Source organism: Narcine bancroftii, chromosome 1, assembly GCF_036971445.1.
Source record: "Narcine bancroftii isolate sNarBan1 chromosome 1, sNarBan1.hap1, whole genome shotgun sequence".
Classification (NCBI taxonomy): Eukaryota; Metazoa; Chordata; class Chondrichthyes; order Torpediniformes; family Narcinidae; genus Narcine; species Narcine bancroftii.
The window spans coordinates 435,570,245-435,586,926 of NC_091469.1; the positions used below are offsets into that span (position 1 = coordinate 435,570,245).

The following is a 16,682-nucleotide window of genomic DNA, read 5'->3' on the forward strand; positions in this document are numbered from 1 at the left end:
CTGAGTTTCTCCAGCATTATGTTTTTACTTCAAGGACATTGCCTGCAAACTTTAGTGTTTCATTCCCATTCCCTCTCTTTCCGACTGACTCAGGTACTCTCACACCCCACTTCTTTCCCTTCCCCCAACTCACTCCTCCCACCAGGTCTTCTTTTCCCCTCTCCCAACTATTTCCATTTGTCCAATATTTTCTAAATTTCCGTATTTTATTTTTTTAAGTTTATATTATAGAGTTTATGTCATCTGCAAACTTTGAAATGTGGGTCAAAAGCTTTGAAGTTTGTGTTCATTCTTCTGAAAGCATCGAAAATATTTTTATTTTATTTTATGCATGCCTACAAAATGTCGTTTATTCTCTTGATGTATTTTTTTCTCCGTTTGATCGGGTTTAATTGCTCTTTGAAGAATGCCCAGATTGGTTCGGCCAGTGTCTCCACGCCGCGCAGGCGCAGCAGCTTCCGTGGGGCGTCGGGTCGGAGTGTTGCCAACCCAGCCTGGAAGAGGAAGCGTTTGAGCAACCAGATCAGGTCAGTTGCCCTTCTGCTTCTGGTTGCTTCGCTCTGACCGATTTTGTTGCGGGGGCGGGGGCGTGCTGGTGTTGTGGAAGGTTTATGTATTGTTTAATTGGCCTTCCAGGAGTACGAACACTGTGACATGAAAGTTTCAAGTCTGCGCTGCGGTGAATGCCAGCATTGTATGTGTGGTACATTATTGGAATGAATGCTGTTGGTTAAACGGTGCCTTAATACAAAAGTTAGGAAAGTAAAGACAAAAACGGACACGTAGAATCATTTACCAGAAATTATGAGAGGAGGATTTAATGTGTCAAGTTTATAAGTAAGTAGAGGTTCAGAAAGTTCGTACAGTTAGGTTTTGTGTATCAAAGTCTGAAAAGGTGATAACGTTTTACAACGTGTTCTCTAAATAAATAAAATTCCAAGTGGAATTGTTTCAAAATTGGCCAAAGGACTAAATTCAAAGATTTCTGGTGACTTTATTTTCAAGTAGGAGAAGAATGGATGGTGACATTCCTTGGAGGTCCGTAATAGCACCTTTATTTCGCATCAAAATGGTTTGAGGGTTCTCTGCTTAGAACAGAGGACCAATTAGTTCCTTTTCACCAATGCACTGATTTTCCTGACTGAAGGTGGAATAGCTTCTCCTTCATCTCTACTCTCTCCAAATCAAATATGTGGTTATTGGTACTTGCAGAGGTCCAGACTCTGAAATGCACAAAAATGCTGGAGAAACTCAGCTGGTCATGTTGCTTCTGTAGGAAGTAGCTGGCTGTGAGAGGGGCCCTCCCAGTGAGATCCTTCCTGTATGACTGGAACATCACCCACAATGCATGCTGTCTTCTGGACAGCTTTGATGGGATGGAGACCATGTTTTGCAAGGAAGGAGTGGAGAGGGATTTAGGGGGCTCTGTCACAGATCATCCCCAGTGACACTATGACCAAGGATTCCCTGATTTATGGACTGTTCCCAGGGACCCACACTGAGTCCGACATCCAGTACTGCTGGAAGACCATCAACTTGGTAAAGGACACCCTTTAGTCAGCCTGAAACCTGGTAGTCTTTCAGCACACTGAGATGCCGGTCTGGGAGTGCTGCCGCCTGGCACATTCCAGGCTGCAGGACTACGTGCTAAGGGGAGCAGCCAATGCAAGGGTACTGTGGGGAAGTCATACAGTTTAGAGCACCCCTTCCCCATTACCAGACTCTGAGGGGCTGACACTGAGGGGAAGCTCCTCAAACCAAAAGAGAGGGGAGAGAGGAATGGTGAGGTACATCAATGAAATGACTGACAAAATATAAAAAGTTTTTGAACAGCTTATCCTGAACTTTAAACAACTTCCTCAATATGAGATAACTGACACTATGTAAAAGTTTGTAAATAACTTACCCAACAGGATTGAAATATGAATGTAAAGTGTGGAACAGCATTTGGTCTTGTACATCATTTATTGCAAATAAAGTTTTTTTTGGAAAAAAAATCTGTAGGAAGTAAAGGGTAACCTGTTTCGGGCCTGATTAATGATAAAGATCAATTATGAACATACAGACAGACACTCACCACTATGTTGACTATACTACTTTCAACCCTACTTCTTGTAAGCATCCAATTCTTCCAGTTCTATTGCCATTGTATCTGCACTAATGATGAGAGTTGACATAACTGCCATCTCCCAGTGGCCACCCATTTCAATTCCCCATCTCATTCCCTTGCTGACATGTCTGTCCATGGTCTCATGCACTGCCAGACTGAGACCACCCGCAAATTAGAGAAACAATACCTCATCTTCTGACTGGACACCATCCAATCGGGTGACATTAATATTAACTTCTCTAGCCTTTGTGGAACCCCTCTTTCCCCCCCCCCCCCACTTCTTCCCCCATCACCTTCCCCCAGCTCTCTCTCCCTTTTCTCTATCCTTTTGCATAGACATTCTTACCTTTTCCCCTTATTAACACTTTTTGTTGGTCTGCACTCCTCCTCCAGCCGGCACTGTCTGTATTCATTGTTGTTTGCTCATTCTGCATATTCCTTTCAAGAAATGCCCAAGTCCGAAATGTCAGCAATAGATCTTTGTCTCGTATGGGTGCTGAAAGATCGGCTGAGTTCCTCCAGCATTTCGGTGTGTTTTTACTGCAATCACAGTGTCTGCAGATTTTTGTTTTTCCCTTCATTGAGATGTTTTTTCCTTCTTCCAGAACCACTACTTCCCCTCAACCATGATAAATATTGCCCCCTTACAGCATTCTAAGGGGTTTGTTTCCTTCACAATTTGTTTGTCCACTCTTGTATCTCTTTCACTGCTCTCCTTAAAATACTTTCTCTTATAATCCAGGAAATCCAATACCTATCATTTTACCTCCTCCCATTATCCTGGGAGCCAAGCAGCCCTATCAATTAAAGCAACAAATCCCTCCACCATTCTGGTGTACTACATTTGCTGTTCACAATATGGCATTCGCTTTACATTGGCGAAACCAAACTGGTGTTCGGATGACCACTTTGCAGAGTATGTGGGTTCAGTCCCACAGGAATGTTCCAGAAACTTTCCATTGCCTGCCTCCTTAATTATTTATCACAGTTTCACTCTAACCAATCTCTCTCTGACCACATGAACTAATAAAACCACTAAGGTAAGCTCAGGGAACAGCACGTTCTCTTCAACCTGAGCAGATTGACATTCAACAATTGTAAATGATGCCCCTTCTCAGTTTGTAACAGAACTGATTAGTTCTTCTGTGGGTTCTCCATCTCTAATATTAATTCTGTGCTCTGACCGTAAATCTGAACTTAAAACTTTAGACAGTGTCAGTGGTGAGAGAAAAACGTACATTCAAGATTTAAGATTCTTTGTCATGTAATTGTGGTGGTACACCACTGGCCTACTGCAGGGGGCAACCTCTGTACCTGCAGGAGTGTAAGGGGACAGGACAACACCTGGCCGGCTGTCAATCAGTCGGCCTGAATGGATCAAGCCAAATGATCAAGCCCCACCCGATCGGGTGTCAATCACCCTCACACATTTAGGAAGCCACCTGCATCCACAGCACCCCTTCTCATCTTGGTTCCGATACCTTGCACCCCTTAAGCCAGTCTCCAGCATTCTGCAGCCTGGTGGAAGTCCCTTGACTACAGTGGTCAGCAGCCTGCCGCCAACATGGATTCCTTGCCTCGAGTCACCAACAACCAGGCACCTGTGTGTTCTTCAGCCTCAGAACCCCTTGCTGGTCTGCCACCATGGTCACTGTCCCATGGGTCATCTCTTCTGCTACATAACACCACAGATGACCCTGAAATTCTTTTTCTGCGGGCCAGGGAGAATTTCTACTTTTTGGTAGAGCAAAAATCTGTTCTCAAGAAAAGATACCTATACAAAAGAGAAATCTAAACAAAAAAAAGTGTAAACAAACTGCAATACAGAATAGAAATATTGAACAATAAACAGTGTGCAAAGTAAGAGTCCTTAAATGAGTTTATGTTTAAGAGTCTGATGGTGGAGGGGTACCTCTGTTCCTGAACTTGGTGGTACAAGTCTTGTGGCACCCTAAGCTCTTTCCTGATGGCAGCAGCAAGGACAGAGCATGTTCTGAGTGGTGTGGATCCTTTTTTTTTTTTATGTTTTTTTTTTGTTTGTTTTTTTTTTATTTTTTTATTTTTCACACCATAAATCACAATAGCCATGATATACACTTTTTCTTTTCCACACATTTACAGTGACTTTTTCTCCCTCCCCCCTCCCTCCTCCCAAGCCACCCCCCCACCCCCCCCCCTCTCATCCATTTTAGGTATACAATCTAGGTTGCATTAATTCAGTTAGACAATGTTGTCATTCAACAAAAATACACCAGAAATTCTACTGAGTCCATTCTTTTCTTTTCTTCTCCTTCCGTCATCTTAGGTAATGTTTGTTCCCGGTAGGTTTTCGCTATTGTATTTAATGTAAGGCTCCCATACTTGTTCGAATATTTCAATATTATTTCTTAAACTATATGTTATTTTTTCTAATGGAATACATTTATTCATTTCTATATACCATTGTTGTATTTTCAAATTATCTTCCAATTTCCAGGTTGACATAATACATTTTTTTGCTACGGCTAGGGCTATCTTGACAAATCTTTTTTGTGCATCTTCCAAGTCAATTCCAAATTCTTTATTTTTTATGTTACTTAGGAGAAAGATCTCTGGATTCTTTGGTATATTGTTTTCTGTTATTTTATTTAATATCTGATTGAGATCATCCCAAAATTTTTCTACTCTCTCACATGTCCAGATTGCATGAATTGTTGTTCCCCTTTCTTTTTTACATCGAAAACATCTATCAGATACTGTTGGGTCCCATTTATTTAACTTTTGCGGTGTAATGTATAGTCTGTGTAACCAATTATATTGTATCATACGCAGCCTCGTATTTATTGTATTTCTCATCGTTCCAGAGCATAACTTCTCCCATGTTTCCTTTTTTATCTTTATATTTAAATCTTGTTCCCATTTTTGTTTAGTTTTACCATTTGTTTCCTCATTCTCCTTTTCTTGCAGTTTAATATACATATTTTTTATAAATCTTTTGATTAACATTGTATCTGTAATCACATATTCAAGGTTACTTCCCTCTGGTAAACTCAAGTTGCTTCCTAATTTATCTTTCAAGTAGGATCTCAGTTGGTAATATGCCAGCGCTGTATCTCCAGTTATATTGTACTTATCTCTCATTTGTTCAAAGGATAAGAATCTACTTCCTGAAAAACAATTTTCTATTCTTTTAATCCCTTTTTTTTCCCATTTTCTAAAGGCAAGGTTGTCTATTGTAAAAGGGAGTAGCTTATTTTGCGTCAATATTAGTTTTGGTATTTGGTAATTTATTTTATTTCTTTCTACATGAATCTTCTTCCATATATTGAGGAGATGGTGTAATACTGGAGAAGTTCTATGTTGTACCAATTTTTCGTCCCATTTATATAATATGTGTTCAGGTATCTTTTCCCCTATTTTATCTAATTCTAGTCTCGTCCAGTCTGGTTTTTCCCTTGTTTGATAAAAATCTGATAGGTACCTTAATTGTGCGGCTCTATAATAATTTTTGAAGTTTGGCAATTGCAAGCCTCCTTGTTTATACCATTCTGTTAATTTATCTAGTGCTATCCTCGGTTTCCCCCCTCTCCATAAAAATCTCCTTATTATTTTCTTTAACTCTTTGAAGAATTTTTCTGTCAGTTGTATTGGCAATGCCTGAAATAAGTATAGTATCCTTGGAAAAATGTTCATTTTAATACAGTTTATCCTTCCTATCAGTGTTAGTGGTAGCTCTTTCCAATGCTCTAAATCGTCCTGTAATTTTTTCATTAGTGGATTGTAATTGAGTTTATATAATTGGCCTAGATTTTTGTTTATTTGCACACCTAGGTATCTTATTGCCTGCGTTTGCCATCTGAATGGGGATTCCTCCTTAAATTTTGAGAAATCCGCGTTATTCATAGGCATTGCTTCACTTTTATTTACGTTTATCTTGTATCCCGACACTTCTCCATATTCTTTCAATTTCTTATATAGTTCTTTTATTGATAGTTCTGGTTCTGTTAAGTACACTATCACATCATCCGCAAACAGACTGATTTTATATTCCCTGTCTTTTATTTTTATTCCTTTTATATTATTATCTCTTCTTATCGATTCTGCTAGTGGTTCTATAGCTAGCGCAAACAATAATGGTGATAGTGGGCATCCCTGCCGCGTTGACCTGCTTAAGTTAAATTGCTTTGATACATGTCCATTTACTGTCACTTTCGCTAACGGTCCCTTATATAATGCTTTAATCCAATTAATATACTTCTCCGGTAAACTGAATTTTTGCAATACTTTGAACAAGTAATTCCATTCTACTCTGTCGAAGGCCTTCTCTGCGTCTAAAGCAACTGCTACTGCCGGTGCTTTATTTCCTTCTACTGCATGAATTAAGTTAATAAATTTACAAATATTGTCTGTTGTGCGTCTTTTTTTGATAAATCCAGTTTGGTCTAAATTTACCATTTTCGGTACCTGTTCTGCTAATCTGTTCGCTAATAGTTTAGCTATTATCTTATAATCTGTGTTTAGCAGAGATATTGGTCTATATGACGCTGGTGAGAGTGGATCTTTCCCTTGTTTTAGTATCACTGTAATTATTGCTGTTTTACATGAATCTGGTAAGTTTTGTGTCTCATCAATCTGGTTGATTACATCCAGGAGGGGCGGTATTATTAGGTCTTTAAATGTTTTGTAGAATTCTATTGGGAGTCCATCCTCTCCTGGTGTCTTATTATTTGGTAAATTTTTTATTATCTCTTGTATTTCTACTGTTCCAAATGGTTCTGTTAATTTATTTTGTTCCTCTATTTGTAGTTTTGGTAGTTCAATTTTAGTCAAAAATTCATCTATTTTCCCTTCTTTCCCTTCGTTTTCGGTTCGGTATAATTGTTCATAGAATTCTCTGAAGTTTTCCTTAATTTCTTTTGGATTATATGTAATTTGTTTGTCTTTTTTCCTTGTTGCCAATACCATTTTCTTAGTTTGCTCTGTCTTAAGCTGCCATGCTAAGATTTTGTGTGTTTTTTCACCTAGTTCATAATATTTCTGTTTTGTCTTCATTATATTCTTCTCCACCTTATATGTTTGTAATGTTTCATATTTTATTTTTTTATCCGCCAATTCTCTTCTTTTGGTTGTATCTTCCTTTATTGCTAATTTTTTTTCTATGTTTATTATTTCCCTTTCCAACTGCTCTGTTTCCTGGTTATAGTCCTTCTTCATCTTGGTTGCATAACTTATTATTTGCCCTCTAATGAATGCTTTCATTGCGTCCCATAGTATAAACTTATCTTCCACTGATTCCGTATTTACTTCAAAGTACATTTTTAATTGTTTTTCAATAAATTCTCTAAAATCCTGTCTTTTAAGTAGCATGGGGTTTAATCTCCATCTATACATTCTTGGAGGGATGTCCTCTAGCTCTATTGCCAATAACAGGGGTGAGTGGTCCGATAATAGTCTAGCTTTATATTCCGTTTTCCTAACTCTCCCTTGAATGTGGGCTGATAACAGGAATAGGTCTATCCTTGAGTATGTTTTATGTCTAGTCGAGTAGTATGAGTATTCCTTTTCTTTTGGGTTTTGTTTCCTCCATATGTCCACAAGTTTCATTTCTTGCATTGATTTAATTATAAATTTGGTTACTTTGTTCTTCCTGTTAATTTTTTTCCCCGTTTTATCCATATTTGGATCCAAATTCAGATTGAAATCCCCTCCTATTAGTATGTTCCCTTGCGTATTAGCTACCTTCAAAAAGATATCTTGCATAAACTTTTGATCTTCTTCGTTAGGTGAATATATATTAAGTAGATTCCAAAGCTCTGAATATATCTGACATTTTATCATAACATATCTCCCTGCTGGATCTATTATTTCCTCTTCTATTTTAAATGGCACATTTTTGCTAATTAATATAGCCACTCCTCTTGCTTTTGAATTATACGATGCTGCTGTTACATGTCCTACCCAATCTCTCTTTAATTTCTTGTGCTCCAATTCAGTTAAGTGTGTTTCTTGGACAAATGCTATATCTATTTTTTCCTTTTTCAGTAAATTTAGTAGTTTCTTCCTTTTAATTTGGTTATGTATTCCATTAATATTTAGAGTCATATAGTTCAGCGTAGCCATTTTATATTTTGTTTATCTTCTCTTTCCGTTTTTCCATCATTACCTTTCCTCCTTTTCCATTTCTGTTTTCTTATTTTCAACTCTTTACCAGACAACATTCCTACAACATCCAACATTTTCCTTATTCTCCTATTTCTATCTTCTTTATCCCCAATCTCCCCTTCCCCTCCTGAGTTGCCCTTTATCCCTTGTCGGACAACCACATCTCCCCTCTCCATTTGGATTTGCGAATCCACTCGCAAGCGTCAACTGATTTTGCAGTGACCGCTCTTTTCCCCCACCCAGCCCCCCCCAGAAAAGATTTCGCTTTTTATATGTCACAAAGGTCACTCTTTTAATTCCCTCCTTATTCTCTCTATTCCATTACCTTCTCTTATTAATTCTTGTCTATACTCTCTATGTTTTCCTCTAATTACAGATACTTTCACATATGCCCATTGTCTCTATTCACTCTTATACCTCTTTACCCGCATACATATCAATCGTGGTCATTTTTACCCTCCTTACCCTTCTTCATCCCTCAGTCTATTTTTGTCTTTACCCACATACATATCAATCGTGATAATTTTTGCTCTCATTACCCGTCTTCATCCCTCAGTCTATTTTTGTAATTGTTCTGCAAATTTTCGTGCTTCTTCTGGATCCGAGAATAGTCTGTTTTGTTGTCCTGGAATAAATATTTTCAATACCGCAGGATGCTTCAGTGTAAATTTATATCCTTTCTTCCATAAAATCGCTTTTGCTGTATTGAACTCTTTTCTCTTCTTTAGGAGTTCAAAGCTTATATCTGGATAAATGAAGATTTTTTGCCCTTTATACTCCAGTGGTTTGTTGCCCTCTCTTACTTTTTCCATTGTCCTCTCCAGTACCTTTTCTCTTGTAGTATATCTTAGGAATTTTACTACAATAGATCTTGGTTTTTGTTGTGGTTGTGGTTTAGGGGCCAATGCTCTATGTGCCCTTTCTATTTCCATTTCTTGCTGTAGTTCTGGACATCCTAGGGCCTTAGGGATCCATTCTTTTATAAACTCCCTCATATTCTTGCCTTCTTCATCTTCCTTAAGGCCCACTATCTTTATGTTATTTCTTCTGTTATAATTTTCCATTATATCTATTTTTTGGGCTAGTAATTCTTGTGTCTCTTTAGTTTTTTTATTAGATTCCTCCAATTTCTTTTTTAAGTCTTCTACCTCCATTTCTGCTGCTACTGCCCGTTCTTCCATCTTGTCCATTTTTTTCGCCATTTCTGTTAAGGTCATATCCATTTTATTTATTTTCTCTTCTGTGTTGTTTATTCTTCTTCTTCTTAAATCATTGAATTCCTGTGTTTAGTGGTGTGGATCCTTGATGATGGCTGCTGCTTTCCAATGGCAATGTTCCATGTAGATTTTCTCAGTGGTGGAGAGAGTTTTGCCTGGGAGATTGTGGAGATGTTCTTTCAAATCCCTACTGATTGGAGTCTGGAGGTGAGGGAATCCAGGATCAATTACACATGGAATATTGAGGCTCAGGTGTCTTGGGTAAACTTATACCTCTCATTTTGTTCGTTTTAGATTGGTCACAGTGTTTGAGCTACCGAAAGAAAATAGACACACACACCGAGAGCAGTTCAGTTTATACAAATGTTTATTACAAATTCAAAAGCTGATTTCAAACTACAATATGCAAGCCCTTCCCATCTATACTTATCAACACCTGGATTGGTCCCAACTGCCGAAGCGAGGCAACGACTGCACACTTGTAGTAGGTTGTCAGGGTGCCGGTAGCAGCTTCTCCACCTCCCCCGACTGGGACGTTGGCTGGACTCTAGAAGTTCTTCTTCTTGCTGAGAGATGTTGCCACCTCTCGGAGAGTTTCAAACTTCAGCAGCGGGACCATGGCTTATATTACCCAAAAACTGTTTACCCAAGCACCTATTCCCAGCACAGTAAGAAAGATAAGCGAGCAAGCTAGCATGCCTGGGCTGAATAATGTCATTTTCAGCTTATCACTTTGAATACAATGGTTTATTTTGCATCAAGGCTAGGCCTCTGACAGTCTGTGACCAAAACAAGCAGGAAGATTAAATGTTCTTGGTACACATATGTCCTTTCGTTAGATAACTGCATCTCTGGCCCCTCGGTGGAATTTAGCTTATGTCTGCTGATTCTAAAAAAACAAGCATGTTCTCAGCCTTCCAGAAGCAAAGACTGCAAAAGTAAAAAACACGGTTTAAATCTTCCATTACATCAGGTCTTAGAGTTTGCTGATCAGTTTTGAGGGGAATATGGTGTTGAATGCCAAACTGTAGTCAACAAAGAGCATCCTGATTTTTGTGTATTTGTTGTCCAGGTGTACATGGCTTTATGTGAAGACACTGTTGCTACGGTAGGCAAATTGGAATGGATCCATGTTGCCACTCAGACGGGCTGACGTGGTTCAAATACAGCCTCTCAAAACACTTCATAATTGTGGATGTGAGAGCCACTGGTCGTTAGTCATTTAGGCAGGTTACCACACTCTTTTTGGGCCCAGGTTTGATTGAGGACTGTGAAATAGATGGGTACCATGCCCTGCCGGAGTGAGATGTTGAAGATCTCCATTAATTACTTGGCAAGTTGGTCAGCACAGATTTTCAGTACTCAGCCAGGTACCTTGTCTGAACCAGGTGCTTTGCTTAGATTCACTCTCCTGAAGACAGACTGCATGTCATCCTCTGATACTGACAGTAGAAGATCATGGGGATGAGTAGTGGATCTTCCTTGTTCTGGTGGTCATTCGAGTGTATAAGCATGGAATTCGTCTGGGAGAAATGCTTTGCTATCTCCTACTTAGCTGGATTTGGTTTTGTAGCAAGTTCTGTAATTTAGGACCTGCCATAACTGTCGGGTATCCTTCGTTGCTTCCATTCCCGTCCAGAATCTCCATTTTGCCCACGAGAAAGCTTTCCATAAATCATACCTGCTCCTTGTGTAGTTTTTTTGATCTCCAAACTTAAATGTCTGTGATTATGGTTCTCAGCAGGACCTGAATTTCATTGTTTATCCAGGGTTTCTTGTTGGGGAATATTCTGAAAGATTTGATGTTTTAATAAAATCTTTAACAGCCTTGCTGTAATCATTCCGAACCTTAACTGAGTTCTTGAACGTTGCCCAATCCACTGACTCGAGGCAGTCCTGTAACAGTTCTTCGGTGTCCTGAAACCACCTATTCTGATCTTTGGAGTCTCTCTCTTTTTTTTGGCCATTGTACGAAGGCAGAAAGAGCACATCCCAGTGATCTGACTAGCCAAAATACGGTCTCTGGAAAGATCGCTAGGCCTTCCTTATCGTGGTGTAGCAATGATCAAGTGTGCTTGGATCTCTGGTACAGTAGGTTACGTGGTGATGATAATTGGGAAGGACTTTCTTGAGTCAGGTCTGGTTTAAGTTGCCACGGTCACGTACTTACCCGCAGCGAGATCAGTGGCGGTCACCACTGATGACGTAACTGAAGTGACATTTGGGAGTAATATCCTGCATATTAGGGTGTGTTAAGCATCAGGTGATGGATCTAGGTCGCAGGAGGAGGAGGAGAGTGAGAGCGTCAGGAACACCCGTGTGGCGCAGAGCCAATGAGGTCTGAGGGGTTTGACTGGTGATGTTTGGGGAGTTGAAGAATGCAATGTTGTCTCTGAAGAAAATATAGAAAGTCGACTCCATTGTGTACTGAATGAAACTAGTGAGTATTCTTTAATTGCTTGTTAACTGGGGTAAAGCAATGCTATTGCAAGTAACCCTGTGAGTTCACAGTACCTTCTATTTAAAATGGATAGTTATGAGGATAAAACCCTTACAGGAGTAATGAAGGAGGTCAAACTGGAGATCCCCCCTTTTTTTTAAATTAATAATGCACTGCCATCGTTCATGATCCTCGAGGCACATTTCTCTGCCCTCAGTGTGACAAGTCAGAAGACAAAATAAGATTTACTCGTGGCACATCTTACAGAGCAGATTGTCTGTGAAGTGGAGGATGTCTTAGTAAATCTAGATAGTGATCTCTCATACAACCTGCTTAAGGCACCTATTCTCTATTGGACTCAGCCATCTTGGAAGACTCATATTGCTGAATTACTAGCTGATGACAACCTAGGTAATAGGCAACAGCCACAGATTTTGAGGAGGTGGAACAGGTTAGCTGGAACAGCCTGTCGAAAGCAATTTTTGGAAACAAAGGTTCCTGATATTTACCTCGTCATGTTCAAGGACATTTGGTGAGTGTCTTTTGAATGTCTACCCATATAATCATATAACCATTTACAGCACAGAAACATGCCAGTTTGGCCCTACTTGTCCCATTGACCCACATTTGGCCCATAACCCTCCACACCTCTCCTGTTCATATACCTATCCAATTTTTCCTTGAATATTAACATCACTCTCGCTTCTACCACCTCTGCTGGAAGAAATTCCCCTCATGCTTCCCCTAAACTTTTCCCCTTTTACTCTCAATCCAAGCCATTTTGTTTGAATCTCCCCCATTCTCAGTGGAAAAAGCCTATCCAAATTGACTCTATCTGTCCCCTTTATAATTTTGAATACCTCTATCAAATCTCCCTTCAACCTTCTACACTCCAGGGAATAAAGTCCCAGCCTGTTCAACCTTTCCCTGTAACTCAAACCCTTAAACCCCGGCAACATTCTCATAAACCTCCTCTGCACTCTCTCTATATCCTTCCTGTGATTTGGCGACCAAAACTGCACATAATATTCCAAATTTGGCCTCACCAATCAATGCCTTGTACAATTTCAACATATCATCCCAACTCCTGTATTCAAAACTCTGAATTTTAACAGCCAACATATTAAATGCCTTCTTCACCACCTTATCCACCTGTGATTCAACTTTCAGGAAATTATGTACCATGACTCCTAAATCCCTTTGTTCCACTGCACTCTTCAATTGTCTACGATTTAACGTGTATGTCCTATTTTGATTAGTCCTACCAAAATATAGCACCTCACATTTATCAGTATTAAACTCCATCTGCCATCTTTCAGCCCACTCTTCTAACTGTCCTATATCACCCTATAAGCATTGATAATCTTCCTCACTGTCCACCACACCACCAACCACTGTATCATCTGCAAATTTACAAATCCAATTTGCCACCCTATCATCTAGATCAGGGGTGTCAAACTCAAATTCACAGAGGGCCAAAATTAAAAACTTGGACTAAGTCGAGGGCCGAACTAAATATTTATTGAAAATTTTCAACAACATCTGCATGTTTTCTCTTCTTTCAACATATGTAATGTTAAACTTTAGGATATAACTTTAGGAGGATAATGTTACAGGTCAGGAGTAGGTAGCTCATGTTCACCCTTTGCTTGACCTGAGGGAAACATATTTGGTCCCTGTGGAGATGTAGTCAGCATTCACAGGCTGTGTCCATTTTGGCCTGCATCAGGACTCAGCATTTCCTGCTCACTCCTCAGGCTCTAGGCCTCTATTCACCCTCGACCCACCATCCCTCTACCTGACCAGTCCTTTACCCAACCTCTACTCACCCCTCACTCCACTAGCTCTGCCTCTACCCACCCCATCCTATACACGCCCCTCTACTGCCTCTCCCCTCAACCTGTTCCTCCCTCTACCCGTCTCTCACCCTCTAATCACCCCTCCCCTACTCACCCTGCCCCTCCCCTTTTACCTCTTCCCTATCCACCCCTCCTTCTACTCATCCCTCCCTCTAACTGCCCCTCGCACCACCATAACTTCCCCTGCCCATTACTCCTCACCTACACCCTCTGCCCACCCCTGCTTACCCACCCACACAGGCCCAGCGCGCTGCCGATCAGCCTTTGCGGACAGCCACCATCTCTCTCTTCACGTGCAGGGCCGAACCAGCCGTCCCTGGGGTCCACGCAGGTGCAAGCACTGAAGGCCGTGGCGACCGGGAGAAGTGCGCTCGCGCTGTGGAAGGGCTGTCCGGTGCCAGTCGTGCTGCCCGGGGCTCGTGCTGCCCGGGGCTCGTGCTGCCCGGGGCTCGTGCTGCCCGGGGCTCGTGCTGCCCGGGGCTCGTGCTGCCCGGGGCTCGTGCTGCCCGGGGCTCGTGCTGCCCGGGGCTCGTGCTGCCCGGGGCTCGTGCTGCCCGGGGCTCGTGCTGCCCGGGGCTCGTGCTGCCCGGGGCTCGTGCTGCCCGGGGCTCGTGCTGCCCGGGGCTCGTGCTGCCCGGGGCTCGTGCTGCCCGGGGCTCGTGCTGCCCGGGGCTCGTGCTGCCCGGGGCTCGTGCTGCCCGGGGCTCGTGCTGCCCGGGGCTCGTGCTGCCCGGGGCTCGTGCTGCCCGGGGCTCGTGCTGCCCGGGGCTCGTGCTGCCCGGGGCTCGTGCTGCCCGGGGCTCGTGCTGCCCGGGGCTCGTGCTGCCCGGGGCTCGTGCTGCCCGGGGCTCGTGCTGCCCGGGGCTCGTGCTGCCCGGGGCTCGTGCTGCCCGGGGCTCGTGCTGCCCGGGGCTCGTGCTGCCCGGGGCTCGTGCTGCCCGGGGCTCGTGCTGCCCGGGGCTCGTGCTGCCCGGGGCTCGTGCTGCCCGGGGCTCGTGCTGCCCGGGGCTCGTGCTGCCCGGGGCTCGTGCTGCCCGGGGCTCGTGCTGCCCGGGGCTCGTGCTGCCCGGGGCTCGTGCTGCCCGGGGGCCGTGCTGCCCGGGGGCCGTGCGCAGCCTGCCATGCCTGTCGCGCCGACAGGAAATCACAGGCACTCGCCAATCCGCCGCTCCGCTCGACAGGTGGGAGAAGTGACTGGTTGTGCGGGGAGCCTTCCAACCAGCTTGCCGGCTGATGACATCGACAGACTTCTCACGTTACAATTTCTCGTGTTACAATGGGGAAGGATGTGCAATGAAGGGGGAGGATGGTGGGGGTGACATTACCAAAAACAGCATCGGCGGGCCACCTCTAATACATTTTTGAAATGATCTTGTGGGCCAGAGTTTGACATGTGTGATCTAGATTGTTAATATATATGACAAATAGCAGTGAACCCAGTACCGATACCTGATGCACTCTTCTCATCACTGGCGTCCAATTCGACAAACAATTTTCCACCACTACTCTCAGGCATCTTCCATCCAACCATTGTTGAATCCATTTCACTACTTCATCATTATTACCTAATGCTTCTATCTTCCTTACTAACCTCTTATGGGGAACCTTTTCAAAAGCCTTACTAAAGTCCAAATAGACAACAACCACTGCTTTCCCCATATCAACCTTTTTAGTAACCTCAAAAAAACTCTCGATGAACTGGCTGATTATGCCAACCTCGTAATATCCATGACCTCTAAATGAAGATAGTAGGATTGGCTACTTCTCCTAGACAGCAGGAGTAAATGGAGCTGCGCCTTGTGAAACGCCTGCACCTTATCAATCGAAGATAACTGAGTTGGAGCACCAAATGGTAGCATTGACTATGCAGGCACAGGCTTTGGGCATGCAATGGAATTCCTTCTATCGACTGGTTAGAATTATGGTGGTCGAGGATGTGGAGGAGGCGACAGGCGGTCTTGTTGAAAGCACTGGAGATTTGGTGCTGCTGCTTGACCCTGTCAGCCACCTTGTGACTTTTACAAATGGCAGCCAGGAAATGTCCAGGCCTGACAATAGAGACAACTGTTTTCCATGGATATGTCAGCTGCCATCTCTTCCTCAAAGATTGACTCTCAAGTGTTCAATTTCTTGTCGATTCTGGTGCAGAGATTTCAGTGGTACCTCCAATTCCTGAGGAACACACACACCCTAATATGTCATGCTCTTTTAGCTGCGAATGATTCTTACATTCAAACATATGGCCAGAGGGAGCTCAAGTTAGATTTTGGTCTCAAGAAATTTTTTGGTGGGTTTTCATGGTTGCAAATGTGACAAATTCAGTTTTTAGAGCAGATATCTTGTCACATTTTTCATTGTTGGTAGGTTTGAAAAATTGCTGTGTCATGGACCACAGCTCTTGCATGTAAGTGAACTGCATTTGTTGTCCCTCCAATGTCGTCAGCCACCTGGCGAGTCTTCAGCCTGGCTCCTGCCTTTTTCTTTGAGCTTTGCTCAAGGGTTTCCCCCATCTAGTGACCCCATCGTATTGTCAGACAGACATTAAACATACAGTAATCCACCATATAGAGACTTGGTCTTCCTGTTGCAGCGCGGGCTTGTAGATTATCCCTGGACTATCTTAAAATTGTAAAATCTGAATTCGACCACATGCAAGAGTGGGAATAGTCCGCAGCCTTGACAGCTGCTGGGCCTCACCATTTGATAGGGTTCCAAAAGAATTTGGGGATTGGCGGCCTTGAGGTGATTATTGTGCTCCTGAACAATTCTATTGTGCCTGACTGACACAACATTCCCAATTTGCATGACTTCTCAGCAAACCACCATGGGATGAAGACGGCAGTAATTACCCCTTTTGGCATGTTTGGGTTTCTGTGAATATCATTCGGTCGATGGAAGGCAGCTCAGACATTCTA

General features: G+C 42.5%; 1 protein-coding gene across 3 annotated transcripts in view; it reads left to right on the forward strand.

Annotated features, from left to right (window-relative positions):
- The window catches only part of olah (oleoyl-ACP hydrolase), a 77,465-nt gene that overhangs the window by 2,090 nt on the left and 58,693 nt on the right, over positions 1 to 16,682 (forward strand). For all 3 annotated transcript variants that reach the window (XM_069914310.1, XM_069914309.1, XM_069914311.1), the window contains exon 2: positions 406 to 527. The gene's annotated coding sequence lies outside the window, so the exon portion shown is untranslated. The remainder of the gene's footprint in view (positions 1 to 405; positions 528 to 16,682) is intronic.